General features: G+C 45.9%; 1 long non-coding RNA gene across 2 annotated transcripts in view; it reads right to left on the bottom strand.

Annotated features, from left to right (window-relative positions):
- LOC147999882 (uncharacterized) overlaps positions 1–22,670 on the bottom strand; it is a 50,408-nt gene that overhangs the window by 8,298 nt on the left and 19,440 nt on the right. The window contains exons 2-3 of one of the 2 annotated variants that reach the window (XR_015642660.1): positions 22,472–22,629; positions 18,672–18,759 (exon numbers count right to left, since the gene is read on the bottom strand). This is a non-coding gene — a long non-coding RNA (uncharacterized LOC147999882). Of the gene's footprint in view, positions 1–6,154; positions 9,338–18,671; positions 18,760–22,471; positions 22,630–22,670 lie in introns of those variants that run through there. The other variant, XR_015642661.1, reaches the window with a different exon arrangement.

Consider the following 22,670-nt stretch of genomic DNA (forward strand, 5'->3'; position numbering starts at 1 on the left):
TTAACGGCTTAGGGCTGGAAAACTTGGTCGGATTCTGCCTAAATCCTATCCGATTTTCTTCCTCTTTTAAACCTTTAATCAGCATCAGTGGTGCATGTGAACAAGCGGACACACGTGCTGCTCCTCTCAACCTGATAAACACCCACAACACGGCATCAGGAGAGATGGCGCATGTGCCCACCACTGGGAGTGTTTGAAATGGATTCCCACACTGGCTCTTGCTGGCTGGACTCTTTGGAGACAGTTTGCTGTGGGGGCAAAGCCAGGAATAAAGCGGAGAACCTCATGCTTCCTGACTCCTGAGCTCTCTGCTGTTTGAGGCTATACAGGTCATGGAGAAGCGGAAGCCTGGTTGGGGCCCAGAAAGCCTGAGTATAGTCCATGGGACTGACACTAAAATCCACTGCTAGGCCTTTCTTCCCCACCCTCTCCCCAGTTTCCAGTCTGTGCCAGAGGTTAGGAAGTTCTGAGTCTCACAGTTTTCCTTGCTGGGAGTGGAAAGGGGTGTTTGCTGCTGGGGGATGAACTACATAGTTCCTAAAGGAGTTTCCCTGGCCATCCTCGTCTTAGGGATGAAGATGTGAAGTTGAATGGAGTTCGAAGGTTGCCCAAATGAGGGGTCGCCCTGTTCTAGCGCTCTCTCTCTCTCTCTCTCTCTCTCTCTCTCTCTCTCTCTCATCCTGGGAGCTCAAAGATAGGTCTTGGGAGGAAGACTTGGGGTCATCATGAGGCCAGAAGAGATGATGGACGGGGGGCAAACAGGCAGGCACGGGTTGATCATTCAGTACCTCTGCTGAGAGCAGGTTGGCCAGCAGGCACTGGGCCAGATAGGAGCGGCTTGGAGGGGCATAAGGTTTGGGTGTGGTGTGAGAAAAGAGAGAGGTGCAGAAGCAGACAGTACTGGGTTTTTAAATCCTAGCACATGATCAAACCCACACACAAAAAGCACATCGCCCACACAGCCACAGGGCACTGAAGAGCACCATGCGGGTTGTGGGGCAAGCCCTTCCTTCCCCCTCCCTTCCTTCTTCTATCTTTAATAAAATGGAAACTGGTTACATCATGCACCAGACTGCAGAACTGTACGGAATCCTCTTATGATAATACATTATGTTCTTAAAGTTTTCCCTGGGGCTGCCACCTAATTTTTCCCGCTCTGTGTCTTTTCTTCCTCCCCAGCCCCGACCCCTCCTCAACCCAATCTCTCCCACCCTCTAGTTTTTCACTTTTCAGGCTGATTTTAATGTTGCCTAGGGGGGCAACGTCTCCTGGCTGTGCATTCCTTTTTCTCCTCCTGGTAGAAGGCAGGTAGAAGGGTGGGACAAACTGAACCAGGGCACCAAGGTCCAGCAGGTCCTGAGAATGGCTGAGGGCTTGGCAGCGGTAAGGGCTGGCCACTCTTCTGATTTTTTTTTCATTTGTTTGTTTTGGTTTTTGTTTTGTTTTTTTTTTTAATATAAGAAAGGAAAAAAATGGAGGTTTTCTCATGAAATCTCCTACTTCGCAAATATTGATAAGAAATTAAATTCTATGAAGAAGCCCCCAATTTGCTCCTGGGAAGGCTGTCCTGCCCCCTGCCTGTGTCCTTGAGTGTTCGCGAATCTAGGTTTCTTGGGTACCAGTTTTGGCGCTGTCATCTTCTCCCTGCAACCACTCTTTGGGGCCAAGTTTCATCTGTAAAGTGAATGCTATTGGGGATGTGGTACTCCTCATTTAGTGAGCTGTTCTTGGCTGTGGCTAAGTCAGTGGGACTGTCCTGGACATTGGGAGTCGGGAATTCTCCACAGGGGCACTCTTGTGAGCTGCCTAGAGTGGCTAAATGGTGAAGATTGTCCAAGATTGGCGGGGAGCGGGGAGCCGGGAGCCGGGAGCCAGGGCAGAGGACAGGAGATGTAGAAAAGAGTGCCAGGACTCAGATGGCTTTTGTCAGGCCTAGCTGGTCATTCATTGCTAAAGAAAGGTTGACGTGGGCTGGAGGGATGGCTCAGTGGTTGGGAGCACTGGCTGCTCTTCCAGAGGTCCTGAGTTCAATTCCCAGCAACCACATGGTGGCTCACAACCATCTGTAATGGGGTCTGATGCCCTCTTCTGGTGTGCCTCACAGCTACAGTGTACTCTTATAAATAAAATAAAATAAATCTTAAAAAAAAAAAAAGAAAGGTTGACGTTTGACACCAAAGCCATCAGCTAATAGTTTTTGAGAGTTGTCAGTAACAGTAACCATTTAGCTTTAGCCAGGCTGAAGACCCAAGGTAAGACTGAGCCTCCCAACATGCCGGTTGTGCTGTGAATGGTCTCATTCTTCCCCTGTGCTTCCTGCACATGGACAAAACTCCTACTGGACCAAGCTGCTTATGTTTCCTCCCCTCTCTTCCTCTGATAGCCCAGGCTCCAGCCTTTCTCTAGATCTGCACCTACTTCTGCGCTGTCAGAAATGGTAATGTACTTAGTGGCAGTTTCCCTGCCCTCCCGTAATGCTGAGGTCCTTCATCCACTTGAAGCTGAGGCTTGCGCAGGGTAAGAGAGAAGGGTCTGGCTTCATCCTTCTGAATGTAGCCATCTGCTTGGACCAGCACTGCTTATCAAGGACGCTGTCTCTTCTCCAACGTGCATTTTAGGCCTCTCTGTCAGAAATCAGGTGGCTGTAAGAAAGGCCTTTATCTGATCCTCAATTCCATTTGATACATCACTGTGTCTGCTTTTACGTCAGCACCGTGCTGTTTTTATTTCTAGAGTTGTGTGGCATAACTTGAAATTAGTAATGGTGACACTTTTTTGTTTGTTTTTATTGGTCAGGTTTGTTTTGGGTATCCTGAGTCTTATAAAATAACAGTCATTCTGAGTGAGGTAGCCTAAACCCAGGGAGATGAACGGCACACATCTGAGCTTTTCCTTCATGTGTACACACTAGCTTTGAATCTTTAGAGATGTGTGTTTCTATTGGAGTAAGAAAGGAAAGAGTAAGGGGACATTGCAGGGTAGATTCTGAGGGAAGGAGGCCTTAGAAGTCTCTCTCTCTTTCTCTTTCTCTCTCTCTCTCTCTCTCTCTCTCTCTCTCTCTCTCTCTCTCTCTCCCTCTCCCTCTCCCTCTCCCTCTCCCTCTCTCCCTCTCCCTCTCCTCTCCTCTCTCCCTCTCTCTCTCTCTCTCTCTCTCTCTCTCTCTCTCTCTCTCTCTCTCTCTCTCTCTGTGTGTGTTTAATAGAGTTAGCCTTGATGAGGGACAATATCTCTCTCAGATAGTGTTGGTTATAAGAAGCCAAATGTCAGGTATGGGTTGTCTTTTTAAGTTGTTGGTCAGTGGGGCCCCATAGAGCTTCCCAATATTATGGAGAATTGCCACTGCTCTTGGTCACCTCTAGAATTTGACGGTACGACCCTGTTGCTGTTGGTGTCACATACTTAAGTGATAGGTCGTGGAGGAATCAACCTGTTACCGTTTTAGAGGCTTTATTCCTACAAGCTAGCTTTCATAGAGCTTGGACACCAGTGTATACTACCAGAGGATAAAAGTTCTTGTCAGTCTTGTCCAGCTGTGAACTCTGCAAGCTAGAATAATAAATCTAACCAGGGCAGTTAGACAATTCATAGCCAAATATAACTCACCCACTTATTCATTCACTCTATCTGCCTATCTATCTGTCTATCTATCTATCTATCTATCTATCTATCTATCTCTATCTCTATATCGATTTGTCTATCTGTCATTTATCTATATCTATATGTCTGTCTGTCTATCATCTATCTGTCATCTCTCCATTATTTATGTAGCTACTATCTAGTCCCCTATTTTCCACTCTTTCTGTGATAGCTATTCCTGGTTGTCAACTTGACTACAGCCTAGAATTGGAGGGATCACCTGTGATCCACATCTTGAGGCTGGAAGACACAAGTTTCTGGCCTGGATCTTGGCATGGAGATCTTGAGGCATAGTGGCTATGAAAAGCTTAGGCCCAGGCAAGATAGTACACGACTTTTATCCCAGGAGATTAAGGCATGAAGATCTCTGAGTTCAAAGTTAGCCTGGCACAAAACAAGTTCCAGATCCAGGTGTGGTGGTATATTCTGGGCCACACCTTCTAGTGGAGACCTACATAAGGACATTGGAAGAAAGAAGATCCGCTCCTCTTCTCCTGCTTGCACTTACTTGCCAGCACATCTGTTGGAATCTAGTTCTACAGAAGACCAGCTGAAACAGCTAGCCTCGTGGGACTGAGCAACTATAGATGCTTGGAATTTCCATAGCTGACCATTGTGGAGTTGGACTACAGACTGTACGTCATCATAACAAACTCCCTTACTATATAGAGACTATCGATGAGTTCTGTGACTCTAGAGAACCCCGACAAATACACTTTCCTTACATCATTTATATAAAGACTTTGAGACATTGGCCTACATTATTGTAGAGGTTGGCAAAGTCTAAAATATGAAAGCTGGCTAAGGTGCTGGGAGTTCTAATACAAGCTGACTGATGTCTGAAGGCAGCCCTGAGGGCACAGAGTTTTTCCTGCTTGGGGAACTCAATGTTTTCTCTGGAAGCACGTAACTGACTAGACGAGGCTTCTCCACATAACTGAGGAGAATCTGTTTACTTAGCATCTATTGTGCTCAGTGTTAATCACATCCGAAAATGCCCTTCACAGCGACATCTAGACACATGTGACAGAATAGCTGTGTGCCGTAGCCTAGCCAAGGTGACATGTAGAGTGTAGTTTAGATTTTTCAAAACCTATTTTTAATATGGGTTCTTAAACTTATTAACCTTCATTCTAGTCCACCGGACACTAGAGGTAGTGGAAAAGAAAGGTTAATGGGATACTGTCTAGGAATTTTTTCTTTGGAGCAAATCCAATCTGGATTGTCAGGAAATCAGCAGTCTAGTTCACAGAAATCAAGCAGTGACAGCTTGATCCACTCACAAACACTTCATAGGTATACCAGTAGTCTAGTTCAGAAGTGTCCGGGTAGCAAATATGAATCAGTAGTGGTGGCATGACCTAGCAGAAACAGCCATGCCAAATTGGCATGAGTCAGCAGGAATGACCAAGACCATTAGGGTCACCAGGAGAAGTTCTTGGCTGTGCCTCTCTCAGCAAAGAGGTGAGACCAAGAAGTGTTGCAAAGCTAGCTATGCAAGCAAGTCCCTTTATTTTCTGTTGAGTCCTATTTATACTCCTTCCAAACATCACATGTCCTTCATGGGTCTTGCCTCACCATGTGAGTCTGACTTAGCAAAGTCTGTATCAAAGATTGAGTCTGTATCAGCTGACATCACTCTGCCAATTGGCCAAGTCTGCAAAAGTGGCAAGAAAGTGCAGCACACCAACAGAAGGCTTTTGGTGCCTTTCTCTCTATGGAGTCATGACAAATGGAGTGCAGCTTAGCAATGTAAGGCGAACCAATACATGCGTGTTGTTAGTGAAGAATCCTTCATCACACATCCTTTCATACACTCACATCTCTTCATCTGTGTCTGCTTCAGCAAAAAGTTCCTGCATGTGTCTGCTTTAGAAAAACATCAACTGACCCAACTGACTTTTCAAAGAAACCTCAAGTTTCTACTTCATAGAGTGAACTAGAAGTGGGCACAGACATTTAGGTAAAAGCATCACATCAAAAGTTAAAGTTAGAAGAAGAGAGACATCGCTGTCAACTTTATAATAACAACCACCTTTCACCTCTTCTTCATCACTGGGTTTGGTGGTGTTGAGACAATGCAACCCGGACACTCACTGTGTAGACCTGGATATGAGATCTTCATGTGTCTCTGAGTATCAGGACATTCTACTATGCCCAGTTAGTTCTCCATTCTGCGAATAGCTCAGCTACCTGGAAACTGAGGACTTGGGGAAGTTACCATTGAGGATAACACAGGGGTTGGAAAGATAGCTCAGTGGTTAAGAGCATTGGTTGCTCTTCCAAAGGACCTGGGTTTGATTCTCAGCACCCAAGCAGCAGCTTGCAACCATTTGTAACTCCAGTTCCAGACTGGATGCCATCTTCTGGCTTCTAGTATCCCCAGATGTGCAAATGGTGCACTTACAGGCAGGCTAGACACCCATACACATAAAATGAAACTAAAATTTTAAAAAAGAGAAAATATCTAGACCCATGATTTCTGAGAGGGGCACTCTGAAAATAGAGAGAGTTAATTAGCTGGAAAGAAAATACTTTAATGCCATTGTGCCCAGACATTTGGATCACACATCACTTATCCAAAAGAACATAGCCATAGATGGAGTTTTAACATGTGTGGTGGTTAATTCTAGGTGTTGATTTGGAGAGGTTAAAAGATGCTCAGAGGGCTGGGAAAGCACTGTTTTCTTTTCTTTTCTTTTTTTTTTTTTGGAGCTGGGGACCGAACCCAGGGCCTTGCGCTTGCTAGGCAAGTGCTTTACCGCTGAGCTAAATCCCCAACCCCGAAAGCACTGTTTTCAAATGTGATGGCGTGTCGGAAGAGTGAACAGTGAGAGTCCTGGACAGGAAAGATTTGCCCTCAGTGTGGGTGGCTGTCATTCCATGGGAGACAGGGGGTGGGGTGGAGGGAGCAGAAGAGCTCTCTTCTGGACCTGGGATTCTCCCTTCATGAGTTTGAGCATCACAATATCAACCTTTCTGTCTTTGGATTCAGGGCTTACCCTACTGCGCCCTGGTTCTCAGACTATTAGCTGCTCCTTGAGACTTAAACCATTGACTTTTTCATTTTGCTTAAAGAAGTATGTGTGGATTCTGTCCCCTGCAGCCAATAGTAGCAATAAGATCTCGAAAAACTAAAACTAAGATTCTTCTGAAGCTAAAGGAACCAGGGCTAATGGAAGAATCCAGGTATAGAAAGGGGGATGTCAGATGTCCTTGCAGGTACTAGAGGAGCCTTTGTACAGCTTCCTAAATAATGTTTGGAGCTCTGATCGTCTTTCTAAGAACAGGAATTCTTGTGAGATGTCAGCAGTGGCCCCCTGATGTGCAGGATGCCATTTTGTAGGGGAATGTGGAGAGCACAGTTTCCTGACCTAGGAGGAAACGATGGAATAATTCTTGGCCTGGAGAAGAGGGGGAAGCTCTGGGAGCCCAGGCGCAGCCCTCTGGCTTTCCTGGGAGTTTCCCTGTGTTAAAATGCATTGGTTGTGAGTCAGCAGATCCCTCGAAGCAGGGGGCTCTGTGCCCAAGTTCCTTGGCCTCATTTCCTACCGAGGACCCTGATGACTGGCAGTCAATAGTGAATGACAAGCTTCCCAAATCAAGAAGGGGATGTGGCAGGGTGAAGCAAGCCCTGAGTTGGCCACAAAGCTCTTAGCTTTGGGGCTGTGTGAATAGTATCCAGCCATATCCAGAGAATGTGTCCAGAAAGTGGATCTCTAGGCAGGGAATGAAGCTTGCACATTCCTAGAAATGTAGAGCCCATTGGGGAGGCTGTCATTGCCAAAAGCATCCACACTGAGCATGGAAGGAGGGACTAGTCAGGCCTCCTGGCTGTTTTTGACATGTGAATTGCCATTTTGTCTCAAGAGCCAGGTAGATGTACCCTCTGGACATGAGAAACTATGATTTTATTCAAATCACAGGACTGGGAGTTTGAAGAGCTGGGCCCCAGCTTCTATCTCCCTACAAATGTGCTGTGAGAGTCCAGGCAAAATTGCTTGAGTTCACCAGGCTTATAATTCTTCATACAAAAATGGAGGATGGGTCTATGAAATCACGGGTTCTCTCATCTTTTTTTGTGGGGTCTTGTGGGAAGTTATTTCTTCTTGTGCATTTGAATCTCTACTCGTTTACTCTCATTTGAATCTGTATGATGTCCCACGTGAGATGCGAGGCAAGGCCATCTGGTTGATAGGTTTCCGTGGAGTGGGAAACATTGGATTTGGGGCTGTAGGTTCTTAGATACACATTCTCCTCTCTCCATTCTCCTGAACAACCAAAAATGTAGTCACGGCTTAAAGTCAAGAGAGTTGTTGCTGGACTTGCAGCATTAGACAAACCCTGGGGGAATGTCATTGGGAACAAAGACTTGTACTCACGTTGGTGTCCTTGACTGCCTGCTAGAAGCCTTTGCGATTTATGCAGTTTTAGGATGTGGTGTGTGTGTGTGTGTGTGTGTGTGTGTGTGTGTGTGTGTGTGTGTGTGTGTAATTTTCTGAATTCGGCTTCTTAAATTGCCATTTTAATAATTACAAATGTGGCAAAGATAGCCCAGATAGCCATTTTCTCCTCATCCTACCCATGTTAACTCTCATCCGTTTTATCTGCCGTTAGCAGCTGGCAGAACTTAGGTGCTCCTATCCGAGCTGAGATGCTAACATTTGGACGGGAATGCTGGCTTGGTTTGGACCCCCTAGTTTCCCACGCACGGACAACCTTTTCTGTTCACACCAGTCCCTGCACCATCGTTTTATCCCATCAGGGATGTGAGCTATTGACAGGGCTTATGGTGACACAGGCCTTGGTCACTCGGCTTAGGTGATGTCTGACTTTCTGCCCTGTGGACTTACTATTTTTCATTTTCATTGGTCAGGAGTGTGTTTACTTTTATCCCTTAGATATGTTGTCTTATCACTCCTACTTCTATGTCCTAGTAACTCCTTCCCCATATCCTTATGTGGGACTAAAATGCCATAATTAAACATGGCGCTTTGGGGCTGTGGTGGTGGGTCTTAGGTGGCACCAACAGGTTCTATGTAGGTAGGGCTCTAGTTGAAGTTCTGGGAAGCCAGGGAACAGGCAAGTGCAGTGGAAGGAGAGGGGAATACGATGGGAAAGCAGTACTTGGCTTGGACGGAGGAGCAGGTCAATTAGGGAGCTTGGAGGAAGGGGGTTTGCAACAGATGTGGGGTGAATTGGGAGGAAAGGAGACCCCGTGCGAAGGGGTATTCTCTTACATCCTGTTTCATCAACTACCCCACAGAGTCCCTCACTGATGCTCAGGACATGCTCTGTGGCCATGAAAAGCTGGTGGAATGACCCGTTTGCTAGACTCTCAGACCACAGCTTTGATTTCATGGTCAGCATCGTGACCATAAATAGACAAGAAGCCATTTAAACGCTGCCAAATTGTCAGGGGTGCATTCACGTGCGTGTTCCTACCTGGCCACATTTTCTGGGATCTAAGAATGTCTGCAGCTACTACGGATCAGAAGGCCGACTGTCCAGGTGCTCGCTGGCCCGTGTCTGCCGGAGACCCTTCTTCAGGCTTGTTTTCATGCTGCCCCACTCTGTTCATTAGGGGTCTGCCATAGAGCTATTGTTCCAAGGGGAGGGCTCTGGGTCATTCTGCTGCCTTCTTCAAGTTGCAATGACTTTTAACAGGCAACATCTGACAGTGCGGGAGCCCCTTGCAGCCCTGGGTGAAATTATGATAACAAGAGAAAAAAGCTATTACCGCCTTCATTATGCAAATGATATTAAGATAGGCTCTGTGGATTGCCCCTGGCTATGCTATAATCTCCATGCAGTGATTATAATGTGTCAAACTTAGTCATTTTGATTATGACATGTTAATTACATGCCATCCTCATGTAGACACGAATGTTAGTCCCAGTAAGACAAAACACAAATTGGGGCCATTGTTAGCTGGTTAGTTGTGTGCACGTTTTAACTTTTTTCTTATTAAATGGATTAGAGGATTTATAAGATATGTAATATTATTGCAGGCTAATCAGATACTGTCTAGTTCTTCTGGCTCCAGAGAGAAGAGTCAGGGTTGGGGCTCACTTAGACTTTCTGTCCTCTAGAGCTGTTGGTGAAGACAGTTGGGTGGTTGGGGCTGAGGATGGGGTAGGACAAAACCTGAGCTGGGGTTGGGGGCAGGTAAAAGGTTATGGATGGAATGTAAGGGAAGCTTACATACACACATACAAACACACATACACATACACAAACACATACACATATACATACACATACATACACATACACACACATATACATACACAAACACATACACATATACATACACACATACGCACACATATACATACACAAACACATACACATATACATACACACATACACATATACATACACACATACACATATACATATATACACACATACATACACACATATACATACACACATATACATACACACATACACACATACACATATACATACACACACATATATATATACACACACATACACATATACATACATACACACACACACACACACACACACACACACACACACACACACACACACGCCATGCCACTATAGGCAGAACTGCCATTTCCGTGTAGTGGGAAGGTTGGCCTGACCTTCAAGAAAAATACCATATGACTGCTAGGTGACCACTGAGAGGGAGATCTTCATTTTATACATTCGTGCATCAGTCCAGTCTAAAGCCCCCACATGGGCTCCTCCATTGGCTCTACTCTACTGGTTTTCCAGTCTGCTTGTCTCATCTACCAAAGCATTTTGGATTCCATCAAAATATGTTCTGCAACGTTTTCTCCAAGTAAACTTGGAATTTCTATTTCTGTGGGCTTAAATGACATCTAAAATAATAACCAAAGCTGATATTTATCTAGCATGTTTTTATTACTTTAAAAAAAAAACATGTTCTATTTACCGTTACAAGGCAGCTATGTGTGTCACTATATATCTACCAAATATATTTGATTAGTATACCCAGATAATAGAAGAGAAAACCGAGGTACACTCAGCTTCATTCAGACTCACCAAAGCCCGCCCTTTTTATTTTCAGAATAATGTTCGGTTTCCTGGATAAACATGTTCTCCTGTGGTCCCGGAAGCTCCCTTCTGTGGGAGGTTGTATTGTTATTAACAAATATATTCTGTCTGCAGAGGAGACTCATACCTCCCTGCTTGAGTGTGTAGCCTGCTTTGTTCCCGTGAGTGACACTCAAGTGTGGAACTCATCCAGTCAGATGTGAGAAGACAAGAACGGTGCCCAAGCTACGGTCATAGGGTTCCTCCTTGCCCCTTTCTTGTGCCCATTGAGATGTCCCCTCAGTGTGGGTTCCCAAACAAAGAAGGCCTAGCTTGAGCAAGTCTGAAACCAGCAGGTTACAGGTTGTTACTGGTGTGTGACACAGAGAGTCTGGGTTCATTTGTTATTCCTGCATGACAGCCATTGTGACAGATACGCCACTCAGCTTAGTTAACCCCTAAGAATTCCCTTCTGCCAGCAGCACCCTCTCCTGGATCTGGCCATGGTCCTTTCTTTCTCTCTGGCTGTCCGGTCAAGCTTTGAGACAAGCCCTGTGCTTACACTTGTCCACGTCCCTATCCTTAGAGCTGCTCAGGCACATAGTAGATTCTAAACCATATGAGTGCCTACCTAATTCATGATCATTGCTTTCCCTGCCCCCACCCCCCGACCCAGACTATTTCACTGAGACCGCAGGCCCTAGGCTCCGGTGCTTTCCCCCCATTTCCACCCCCTTGATAACTGCTTTCTTCTCAAAGCTACTATCTAATTTGTTTTTGCATTTTGTTTGTTTGCGTGTTTCCATCCATGTGCTGGAAGAATAGTGATAAGTATTGATTTGTGTACATCAGGGCTTGGGAATGGTTGCTAAAGAACATTCTATCTGCCTTGTCCCCAAATAAAGGGCTGGACCACAGGAGCCCTTCAGGTCTTTCCCAATCTGAAAAGCCAAGAATCCAGCTAGGGGGTTCGTAGTAGAGCAATGACTGGCTTCAGGAGCTGAGCTTTCAGTCACAGCCTTGGTGGGGTCAAAGGGCAGGGCCAGAGTGGTGATGAAGCAGTGAGGGGCCTAGGGCTCAAGTGTGAACAAGAACTCACTAGCGGGGCCTATGCAGGTGCTTCATGTCTAATGCTTACGCCCGGGAGCCTCCCTCCCTTCTTCCCCTTAGCCTCAGTTCCGTGAAGATGTAATAAGAGGTGCAAGGCTGCCATTTAAATACACAAAGCAGAATAAATCAGATGCAGATCAATGGGTGAATCTTGGCCCTCTCTGTCCAAACACCTTTCCTAGCTCATGGCAGGGGAAGGGCCCTCACTTAACCTTGATGCGTTCGTCTGGCATTGGTTTTAGGATTCTACAGCCCCCTAGGAGAATGTAGACATGTCAGGCAGCCAGGGCGTCATGGAAGCTAGTCTAATCTGAATTCGTGCAATAGGACATAACTCCTGGTACTTCAAAGAAATTTTGTAGGACAAGAGGTATTGAAAGGGAGGGGATCAACAAACACTGGCCTCTGGGCCTGGGTCATCAGACACCTCCCTCCATCTGAGCAGGTTCCTAAGGGATGCTCCCTGGCCTTGGGAGACAAGACAGGATTTGATCTCACATGGACACTGGGAGAGCTCCTCACCCCCCTAGGTCATTGCCCCCATAGCTATCATTGTTCAAGTTGTATTCATCCTGCCATTGGAGGCCACCTCTCCTGCACAGACCCTGCTCTGCTCTTTCGAGCTGGGTCTTCAGGGACTAACTCCTTCCCCTGCCTTCAGCCTTGAAGAGCAACTCCCACCCAGTTCCTCTGCGAGCACATCCGCCGGATGCCTGATAGCAAGTTAAGACAGGGTAAGGGACAAGGGGAGAAAAGTTAATTTAAGGGGAAAATTATCTTTGTTCGCTGCTAATGGAACCTGTAAATTAGGGCATTTAATTACCAGAGAGCATTTGCTCACTTTGGATGCTAATATTTACATTCTCGACTGCTCCGAAAACATGAAATCTGATGAATTGGCAAAACATTTGTACTCCCCCCCCCAATTAATCAAATGAGCTATGATGGGGCTATTTATAAGTCTAGTTAAGCACATCTCCCCGGTGAGGGAGTGTTCCTCCCACCTCCTCACATTCGTGAGCTCTCGCAGATGTTCTGTGGCTCACCTAGATACTCAGCTCCAGAGGACCTCAGTGGGAAGGTGTTTGATCTATTTCTATATTTAATGACACATTTCATCAGAGTGGAATAAAGCACAGTACCACCTCTGTCAAAATCCTATTTCAATGATAATCCCTTCCATTGTAAGCCCTACTGACTCCCATGGTGCCTTCTGTGGTGTAAGCCCTGCTGGCTCCCGTGGTGCTCTTACCAAGAACAGCTCGCCTCCAACTTGGCTGAAAGCCCCAGCTTCGAACTTCAGGGGGCACTGCTGATGCATTTGTATGGAGCCCTTTCCCTTACAAGAACATGGCTGGTAAGAAATCATTCGTCTGGGAGGACAGGGGGCCAATGGACAGACCCAGGAGAAGCACCGTCAGCCATTTTCAGAGCAAAAGTCCTCCTCCTTCTGGCTGTTCAGGTCTCGAGTGAGCTCTTGTCTTGGATGTTTAACCTGATGGTGACCTACCTTATCCTTGCTCAGTCAATCTCAAAGCCTCCCTTCCAGTCCAGGGACATGGTGAGAGGTGACTGAGGCCTCTGCTTCATTCTACCTCCTTACTAGCTATTCCGCTCACATAAACACTGGTCCTTGTGGTTCCTTAGGCTTTGAGAGCATAGCCAGGCCAGTTCGTGGCAGGAAGGATGACACAAGCAAGAGGTACCAACTCGATTTTCTACACTAATGAGTGTCTGGGGAAGGAATCTGGGGCGTGGCTCTTGCTGTCTGGAATCACACTAGGGCATTTGTGAGGCCATGCCCCTGTCTCGTAAGGTGGGTGCAAGGCGAGGGTCTCTGTGCACAGAATGTGGCTGACTCTTACCAAATGCTATAATCTGAATATTTGTGTGTTCGGATGTTGAAATCCTGACTCCCCAGGTAATGATTTTAGAAGACGAGACCTTCACGAGGTGATTGGACCATGAGATGGGGAATCCTGCTGAATGAGATTGGAGTCTGTTAGTCCGACTTTCTCACTGTCATCAAAAACACCTGATAGAAACTATGTGGAAAAAAAAAACAGTTTTGGCTCATGGTTTCAGCCCGTGGTTGGGTCGTTGCCTTGCCGTGTGGTGAGGCTGCGTACCGTGGTGGGACCAAGGCATCTCACCTCTTGACGGGCAGGAAGCAGAAAGGGCAAGAGGAGGGGACGTGCCAAGATGCATCCCTTCAAGGTATCATGTCTGCCATAGCCTGCTCCCTCCAGCTAGATCTCTCTCTGACTTCTCACTATGCTTCTCATAGCAGCATTCAATTATGAGTTCATCCGTAGACTCATCTCTTAGTCTATGGAATTCAACCCTCAGGAATTCAACCAGTTTTTGACAACTAAGCCCCTATGTGATGCACAGGTGTATGTGAAGGCAAAACACCCATACATATAAAAATAAGCTTGAAAAACGGTGACCCCACATTGGGCACAGATTCCGACCTTGTCGTGATGCACTATTCTGAAATCCAGAGGTTTCAAGGCTAAACTTACACTCCCAAGGCCCCCTGACAGCTGATGCTCCTTCCACCTGAGCGTGATCTGATATGCTTGTGTCAGAACCGGAAGGGTGAGGAGGGGTGGAACCACGGCCAGGGCTGTTGACTAATGTTCGAGGAGATCTTGTGGACAGACAGACACCTTGGGCTGTGAAACGCAGCTGCAGTGTGAACACCAGATCCCACGGTGTTCAGGGGTAGGTGTGGAAGGCAGACATGACCCCCTCAGTCCCTGGATTGCAGCTAGAGGCTTAAACAGGGGTAAACACTTATATTCAGTGGGTTCACTGTAGCCTACCAATCCCCACACGGCATGGCTGGTCAGCGAGATGTTGCTAGCTGGCTGAGAGTGTCATCCTTGGAGGTCCAACTGGGTCACACACTTGGAGCCTCACACCACTTTTGCCAGGATCACTCTTTGATATTATGCCATTTCTTCTTAGTACCAACGGGAGGTTTTTGTTTCCTGTGTGAATTCTGGCTTGTCCTCTCATCTATCCGTTTAAAGCCTGCACTCCTGGTTCAGGTCACGCGTGCCTGGATATCTTCAGAAGGGAACCTTCTCTGTCCATGGGGATGTTTCTCATCTACCTTGAAATAGAAGTAGGAACTGGCAGGGGGCAGGGCTACAATGGCTTCTTTACTGTGGGTTTCCTGTATGTTGTTGCCCCAACCAATTATATTTTCTCATAAATATACATACAGAGTTGGAAGCCCAGAAGCCATATGTGCTTAGAATTAAGAGTTGTTCCATGCTTCAGGATTTCTCTTCCCTGAAGAACTATGTTCTAAGGAATTGGGCCTAAAGGTGCCAAATGGGCTTGAGACCCACAAACCTTATTCTGGGAGCACATGCAAAGCTCGTGAGACTCAAGAAGGCTTATCTTCAATTTTCAGAAAAGGGAAAAGTAGAGGTCAGAGGTCACTGTCTCCTGGATTATGAGGAGGCAGAAAGGACACACAACTATATCCGGTCACGTGTTCTGCATTTGTGCTCCAGATCTTGTATGTTGTAAATTGCTTGTGTGCCCTGTGTTACATGATACCTCTACTCTCCGTGGCTTATAGCAATGAGCCTTTGTTACAGCAAACAGTCGAAGGAGGTTAGGAGTCCAACTCAGGAGTATCTCAGTTAAGATCTTTGGTAAGACTCTGATGGTCCCGTCTGCAGCCACCTGCGTGCCCCAGTTCTAAGTAGGCAGCAGATCTCCCCTACTGGGTCTCATGACAACTGATTTCTTCTAGAATGGATGGGCCATGAGAAGAGAGGAGAGAGGAGAGGATGTTTTGGGACTTATACCCTGACCTCAAAATGCCGCTCTATTCCTTGCGTTATAGTTTATTCTCTCCATAGAGCATCCCTACCGCAATATGGGAAAGGCCACACTGGGTGTGGATGCAGGAGGTGAACTGGTGACAGCCATCTTGCAGGCTGGATACTGGTCATTTCTTCTTTCCTCCCCTCAGGCTGTTAGGGTGTTTATTTTTTTGAGATAGCACCATGCTATGTAGGATAGACATGCCTCAAATTTGAGATCCTCCTGTCTCAATCTTCAGAGTGCTAGGATTGTGGACATGCACCCCCATGTCTGACACGGTACACGTCTCATACATGCGATAGACTGGGGGGCGTCATGCCTCACTCGAAGGCCTGACTCCTGAGGTAACAGTGTGAGCTGACCTATAGACTCAAATAGGAAAGGTAAGCTCGATGTTTAAGAAAATTAGGGACATCCCACCTCTTAAACTTTGCAAATTAGATGTCATAATTGCTTTCCTGACAAGAAGAAACACATTTCTTAGTATCTTAAATACTTTCTTGAGCCCAAGTGACCCTCTGTGCCTCCTGTCCTTGGGCCTTTTCTACATGTCTCAGATCACCTCTCTTAGCTTCTCCAGGAAGGAAAGCTCAAATGATCAGCCCATTAAGATAACTTTGGAACCATTTAAGATGGACTATTTCAAAAGGTACCAAATTCCCTGATCTTATAACTGAACCATTTAACTAGATCATCCTGTAAAGAGCAGATGCGTTAAAAATACCAGTTAATTACTTTTTTTTTAATTCCCAAAGCACAAATAAGTCCTAGTTAACTGTCTTTGCACATTTATATATTTAGAAATCAGGTGTAACTCTGTCGAAGTCACAGAGAGGCAACAGGCACGGGAGTTAAAGACAACTGACTGTAGGTGGTGACATTGGTGTCTGAAGAGACTTAAGACCCCTCGGAACTCACTGATGCATATTTTTAATGAAAAGCCCTAGGAAGAAAGTAGATGAGCCCAGGCCCCTAACAGTTCCTTTTTAAAGACTATATCTTGGGTCTAAGCAAGGCAGAGAACCTTGATTGGAAACATCAACACTCGGAAATGTTAATTAAGCCCCAGTTTCTGCCTGATGACTAAGGTTCCAAAAGCAGGCTTGATTTACATCTTGGAAGCAATTAGCATAAACAAACAAACACCCAAGGAGTGGAATCTTTAGTAAAATTATGAAATCTTAGAGTTAAAAATGGTAATCTCTTTTTTCCCTTTATATTGCATTTCAAAGCTGGTAACATGACCAAGGACCTCTAAACATCTATCCATGACCTACTGAGAAAGACAGAGAGAACAGGTTTTTATGGTTCCCATCGACATCTGCCTCACTTTTAAAGAGGTGGCATGCTTTTTTTAAAAATTTAGATAGCTAAGGACCACAAATACGCATGCCATTATGGGATGAACACAGAGTAAGTCCAGATGCAGTAGGTTTCACCTACCAATGTACAATAACCCCAAACCCTTTGTCATTTTATAGGACCCGGGCCTCATCTCCGTGTCTGGTGACTTCTTCTTGGACCACAGGAGGAGGACTGGCCATCTGATGGATGGTTAGTCTTGGTCATCAACTTGACACACCCTGCTTTCATGCCTGCCTCCAGGTTCCTGCCCTGAACTTCCCTTCACAAGACTGTGATTGGTAAACAACACAAACTACTTTTCGCTCCAGGTTACTCTTTGGTCATGGTGTTTACGAAAGCAATACAGAAAGAACTAGGACAACTGGGTTTTGGATAATCAGCAGACGAAGATGGCTGAAGTGGGAAGAGAGATCGTTGCCAGAGGCAGGAAGGACAGTAGTGAAATGTGCTAGGCATAGGTAGGAGTGGGCACAGACAAGGAAGTACCTGTGAACTCAAAGATACATGGTGGGCTGAGGTGAGCAGCCTCAGCCAGACTCTTGGCTTTGGAGGGAGCTGGTGCCCCCCAACTAACTCACTTCAATGTCACTTAGTCACCTTTTCATTCAAAAGACAGTAAAGGAAAAACACATGCAAACAGTAAGGGGAGGAGACACGTTGGTGGGAGAGCTCTAAGACCATCTTGATCTGAACGTCTACAAATATTTAGCATGACGTAGAAAGGTCATGGCTATGTTCTAATACATCCCCTCAGGCTGAGACTTCACTTGCGTCGAGGGTATATGAACAGAGGGAGCCTTAAGGAGGTCACTTGCCTATGACTAGTAACTTATTGGGGAAGTTATCTCTCCACTCCCCTGTGAGGACACAGTGTTTGTCCCCTCTTTGCTCCTTTGCCTGCTGTCATGTGACCATGCCACTATGAGGAAAACACTGCTGATAAAACAAATCCTCAGCACACACCGGACCTGTTGTACTTCAGTCTTGGGCTCTCCAACCTCCAGATTCGTGGGGAAACAAACCTCTATTCATTATAAATTGTACAGTCTTGAGTATTTTGTTATGGCGGCACAGATGGACTCAGAGTCCCATGTGGGGCATCCCATATTTTAGGAGTCAATTTTCAGACACTAAGTTAAAGAAGCCTAATTTCTATTTATCCTGACATGGCAAGAAGACTGCTTATCTGGGCCCACGTCCTGGTTGAACACTATCTTTCTGGAGAGACTACAAATGAGACATGATCGTATGTAGCTGTGGATCAGGCCAAGAAGTGATGGCCAAGAAGCCAAGTTGCTGTTTTATGACTGGAACATGGGGAGAGAATAGGAGAGTTAGATCGGGTGAGGAGACAATTGGTAGACTGATAATAACCTTCAAGCCAAGCCCTAGGTCACAGTTTTGGTGGAATCAAGAAATCCTATGAATATAGAAATACAAGGAGAATGGCTACTTTTAATGCCAGAGAGGGTGTACAGGCACGGTTAATATATTAATTCTTCCGGCACCAGGGAGCAGACTGTTTTCTCAGAGTGTCTAGATTATTGGATGCTGTTTGGGTTCACAAGAAGAGTTCCTTGTGCGTTGCTGTTTTCTTCATAAATGCTGTATCTCTTAGAGTGACCAGAACTCTAATTTTGGAGCTGAAGATGTAGCTCAGTTAATAGAGTGCTTACCTTGTGTGCATGAGGTACAGGCTTTGATTCTGAGCCTCAGCCCCCAGGAGTTATCTGCAGAAGGTCAGGGTCTCAAGGTCACCTGTGGCTATAGAGACAGTTTGTGACCAGCCTGGCTTATATGAGACCCCATCTAAGAACCAAACCAAATGAAACCCAAGTAGAAAAATGGCAACTCTAACTCAGAAAAGATTATGACGAACTCATTTCATCAAAAATGACTGGGACCCTTGGCTTACTTCTACTGCATCGTCAGACAGGTATGTGGGTTCAGGACCATCAAGCGATGCCAGGTCGAGTGAGACCTTCAGCAGCACTGGGAGCTAAGGCTTGGTCAACTATTAATGCCTTATTTAAGGACAGGCCTGAGATGGTGAGGTCATCTTCTAAAGGGCAGTCTTTGACTTTCAGAGGTGGAGCCAAGAGCTGGTTCTTTACTCAAGAGGATTTCTACATAGAGAACATCAGCTCACCAAATGGGAACAAGAGTGGATTTGCCACCTTTTTCTGAACGCCTAGAGCTTGTGGAGGAGGAAAAGGAAGAATCAGGCTCTAGATCAGAGCATGGGCACTGGATCCAGCCCAACCACAATAGGCTTCATACCTGTGACACTGGAGCCAGCCTGTCACCTACAGTCTTTAAACCCAAAGACACACGAATATAACTTGGCTTTAATTCTTCCTTGGAGAAGAGAGCTAATAATAAGACCCATTCCATAAAGGCATGGAAAGGACTAATGGAGTGAACATGTGCGAAGGCTTTAATACGGTAGTTGGTGAAGACTTCAGTGTCAGCTGTCAACTTGTCACTTAGCCCAGGGGACACTAGGTATTATTGCGCTCAGGCTTTGAGGAAAGGGGCTTTCTTCCTGCTCCTTGCTATAAGGTGGAAAAGGAACGGTAATTGATTTCTATCTGGGTGCCTATTGTCTACGAATTACCATGCAAATGACAGGAGTCAAAGAAATTAAGCAGAACCAGCAATCCTGTTAGATACCTGAATTCCATCCAGTTCTAAACCTTGACTTGAATTTGGCTGATAAATCTAGTGTTTGATAGTGTTGCTACTGATTCCAGAGTTTAGCCCTGCTACTGTATGTGATGTGTCCTGGCTTGACAGGCTATGCGACCCTTATTAATCATGGTGGAGGAAGAGGCTTCAGTGGAAGGGAACAGATCGGAGAGAACCATTCTTTGAGTGCATCATTATTAAATGTTTAAAGTTCTCTCAATCCCAAGGCCAGGACTTGAGTTAGATTCCATATAGATAACTTGTTGAATGTTTATTTTTTTATTATGTGAAATTTATTTCAGACACATGGGTGGATGCATTATCGAATAGCTTAGATCAATTTTTACTTCTTGTGAATGAATTTGTGTAAGCCTGTACGCAATTAAGTTAGGCAAATATTTTCTGAAAGCTATTGTGTATTAGACATAGTCCTAGGACATAGAGATGACCAAGACATGTCTGTCCTTGAGATTTCATAGCCTGTTTGAGGATATTGACATAGAGGGTCATGAACCCAGAGGTATGAACCCAGAGGAGGGCACATAGCCAGCCAGAGGGTTGGGAGGTCTTCTCAAGCTTCAGCCTCTTCTACATCTCCCTTTCTCAGCTTCGTTCTTTTTAGCCAAGGCTAAATCCTTGTTCTTTGTACTTTGTTTGTCTCCTCACTTGACCATGCCTCAGAGAGGCCTTGGCCCTTCCTTTCTGTTTCCCCTTTGTGTCAAGTCTCCATCTTTCTAGATCTTTTGGTTCCTAGTCCTCAGTTATTTGAATTCTCAGAAACATTGAATAAAATCGCTCCCCTTAACTCTGGATTAGTCAGTTTTCATCACTCCAATGATATACCTGAGGTGGCTCCTATTATGAAGAAGAAAGGTTTCTTAAACTCACAGTTTTGGAGAGCATGGAACTTACATTGGTTCAACCCTAATGTAGGCCTGTCCGCTTCTTTGTCATACCGTGGCAGATGACAGTGGTGGGGGTGTCTGAGAGAGGAACCAATGACATCTTCAGAAGGAAAAGAGTTGAGTAGGGCCACACTCTGGCTTTGATGACAACCCTTTTGTGAGGAGTGTCAAGTAGTAACACCAGAACCACCTGAACCTCTTCTGGGGGCAGGGCCCTCATGAACAGGGAGAACGGAAGAAGCAGGTGTGGTCAAGTCATGGTGTTAGGGTGCTAAGTGTGGAGGAGATTTTCCCCTTTGCTTCTTGTGTTTCTGCTTTTGGCTCCACAGAGGAGCCCTGGTACAGATTTGGTCAGCTCCTAGGGCCAGGCAGAGGGTAAAGAAGATGATGGGAAATAGATAGTGTATCCAGTCTCTAGTCTCAGTCCAGACCCTACTGGAGGGCTCTCTAGTTTCAAGTGTGCCATATGAATGGAATTTACATAGGGCCAGGAGTCTGGTACCACTCTGGAGGTCACCTTCTTCACTGCCTATGATATCTCCACAGAGAGGGAGAAGGTGAATCTGAGTGAGTCATTTCCCAGAACCCTGCACCTACCTTCACTCCTGGCCTGACCCATTTTCTCCGCCTACAGTGTGACTCTGATCATCCTCCCTCTGCTCTCCCTCCTTGCCTAGAGGCTACCAGAGTTCATTAGATTAAAAAATCTATAAACTGCTCATACCTTGGAGGTATGTGCTCTATAAGTACAACGTAATGATAATAATGCTACAATAATTACCTTGATTAATTTATGCATAAGATAGAAAAGAAGATTCTTAATTAAGAAGCACTTCGACATCATCAACAGAGGCCCCCGTGTATTGGTAAGTGATACCACAAGCAGGAATCCCAACTTGGGGTCAGGTTGACATGATAGGGAATTGGCCATCTTTGCTCCAAGTGACTTGTGCTGCACCCTCACTTAAAAACACTCATTCCCAAATTTCCTTCTGTCCTATCTCACAACAGAGAGTTGGACGATGGACCGGATCCTTAAAAGACCTGTAAACTCAAAAAGAAGACTTGTAGAGGAGGAGGCATTGAGGGTTCGCTGGCTCCAGCTCTCCATGAGGGATCTGAGTGGGCTGAGGACCACAGTTAAAGGAGTTAGCTGCTCCTGGCCTCAGGAAACTGGGTAGGTTTGACATTACCCGCTTATGATTTGGATGCCAACCTTGGTGGGAGGTCTGAGCCTGGCCCACGATGCACAGAGCTCTGCAGCTCAGAAGGAGGTTGTGACCCTTGAGACACTGGGCTATGCTGTAATTACCAGTCCTCCTGTTTGCTCCTCTGACTTTCCTTTCTGTACTCATCTGCTGACCTAGTCCCGGCCTTTCTGCATGGAGAGCCTGCCAGTCATTCTGGTATCTCATCCACTGTGTGGAGTGTCTGTGCTCCTGACTGTATACTAACCCTGCAATGCCTCAGTCCTTGCTGGGACTGTCATCATTTATGTTCAGAGCCCTAGATGAAAGCCCGGGCAATCATTTCTCAGATGCTCCAGAGTCACAGCATGGCGGCTGTCTGCCACCCCAAGTAGTGCCAGTGCCAGGGCTATTTGAAAGGAAGACTTACAAACAGACTCCCCTTCACCTCTTATAATTCCAGTGACTCTGATGTAACTCAGATGGGCTCTTTCCTTCCCTAGATACCACCTGAGGTCAGTGAAACTTTCTGTACTGCCAAGGCCCTGTTAGGTGTCAAATACATTAAGTCTAGCTGAGGCATCAATGCTTAAGAACAACATCTCTCCTGAGTGCTGTCAGGCATTTTAGAGTTCTCATCCACAGGACTGGCTGGACAGGTTTTTAAAGACATGGGCTGGTGGGGAGAAAACTTACAGTGCGTGGAGTTCATGGTGACTCTCCAATCACACGTCCTTTGGCATTTCAGGGTATCCTATGGATGGTCTTCGAGAGGCCGGAGAGTGTATGCTCGCAGAAGCGCCCAGGATCATGCTTCCGTCTCAGGTTTTCTAAGTCTCCTTTAGTAAGCAAACCTGTCGTGCGGAGATCAAGTTGGGAGCTGGCGTACCAGTGT

Source organism: Rattus norvegicus, chromosome 18 (assembly GCF_021556685.1).
Source record: "Rattus norvegicus strain SHRSP/BbbUtx chromosome 18, alternate assembly SHRSP_T2T, whole genome shotgun sequence".
NCBI lineage: Eukaryota > Metazoa > Chordata > Mammalia > Rodentia > Muridae > Rattus > Rattus norvegicus.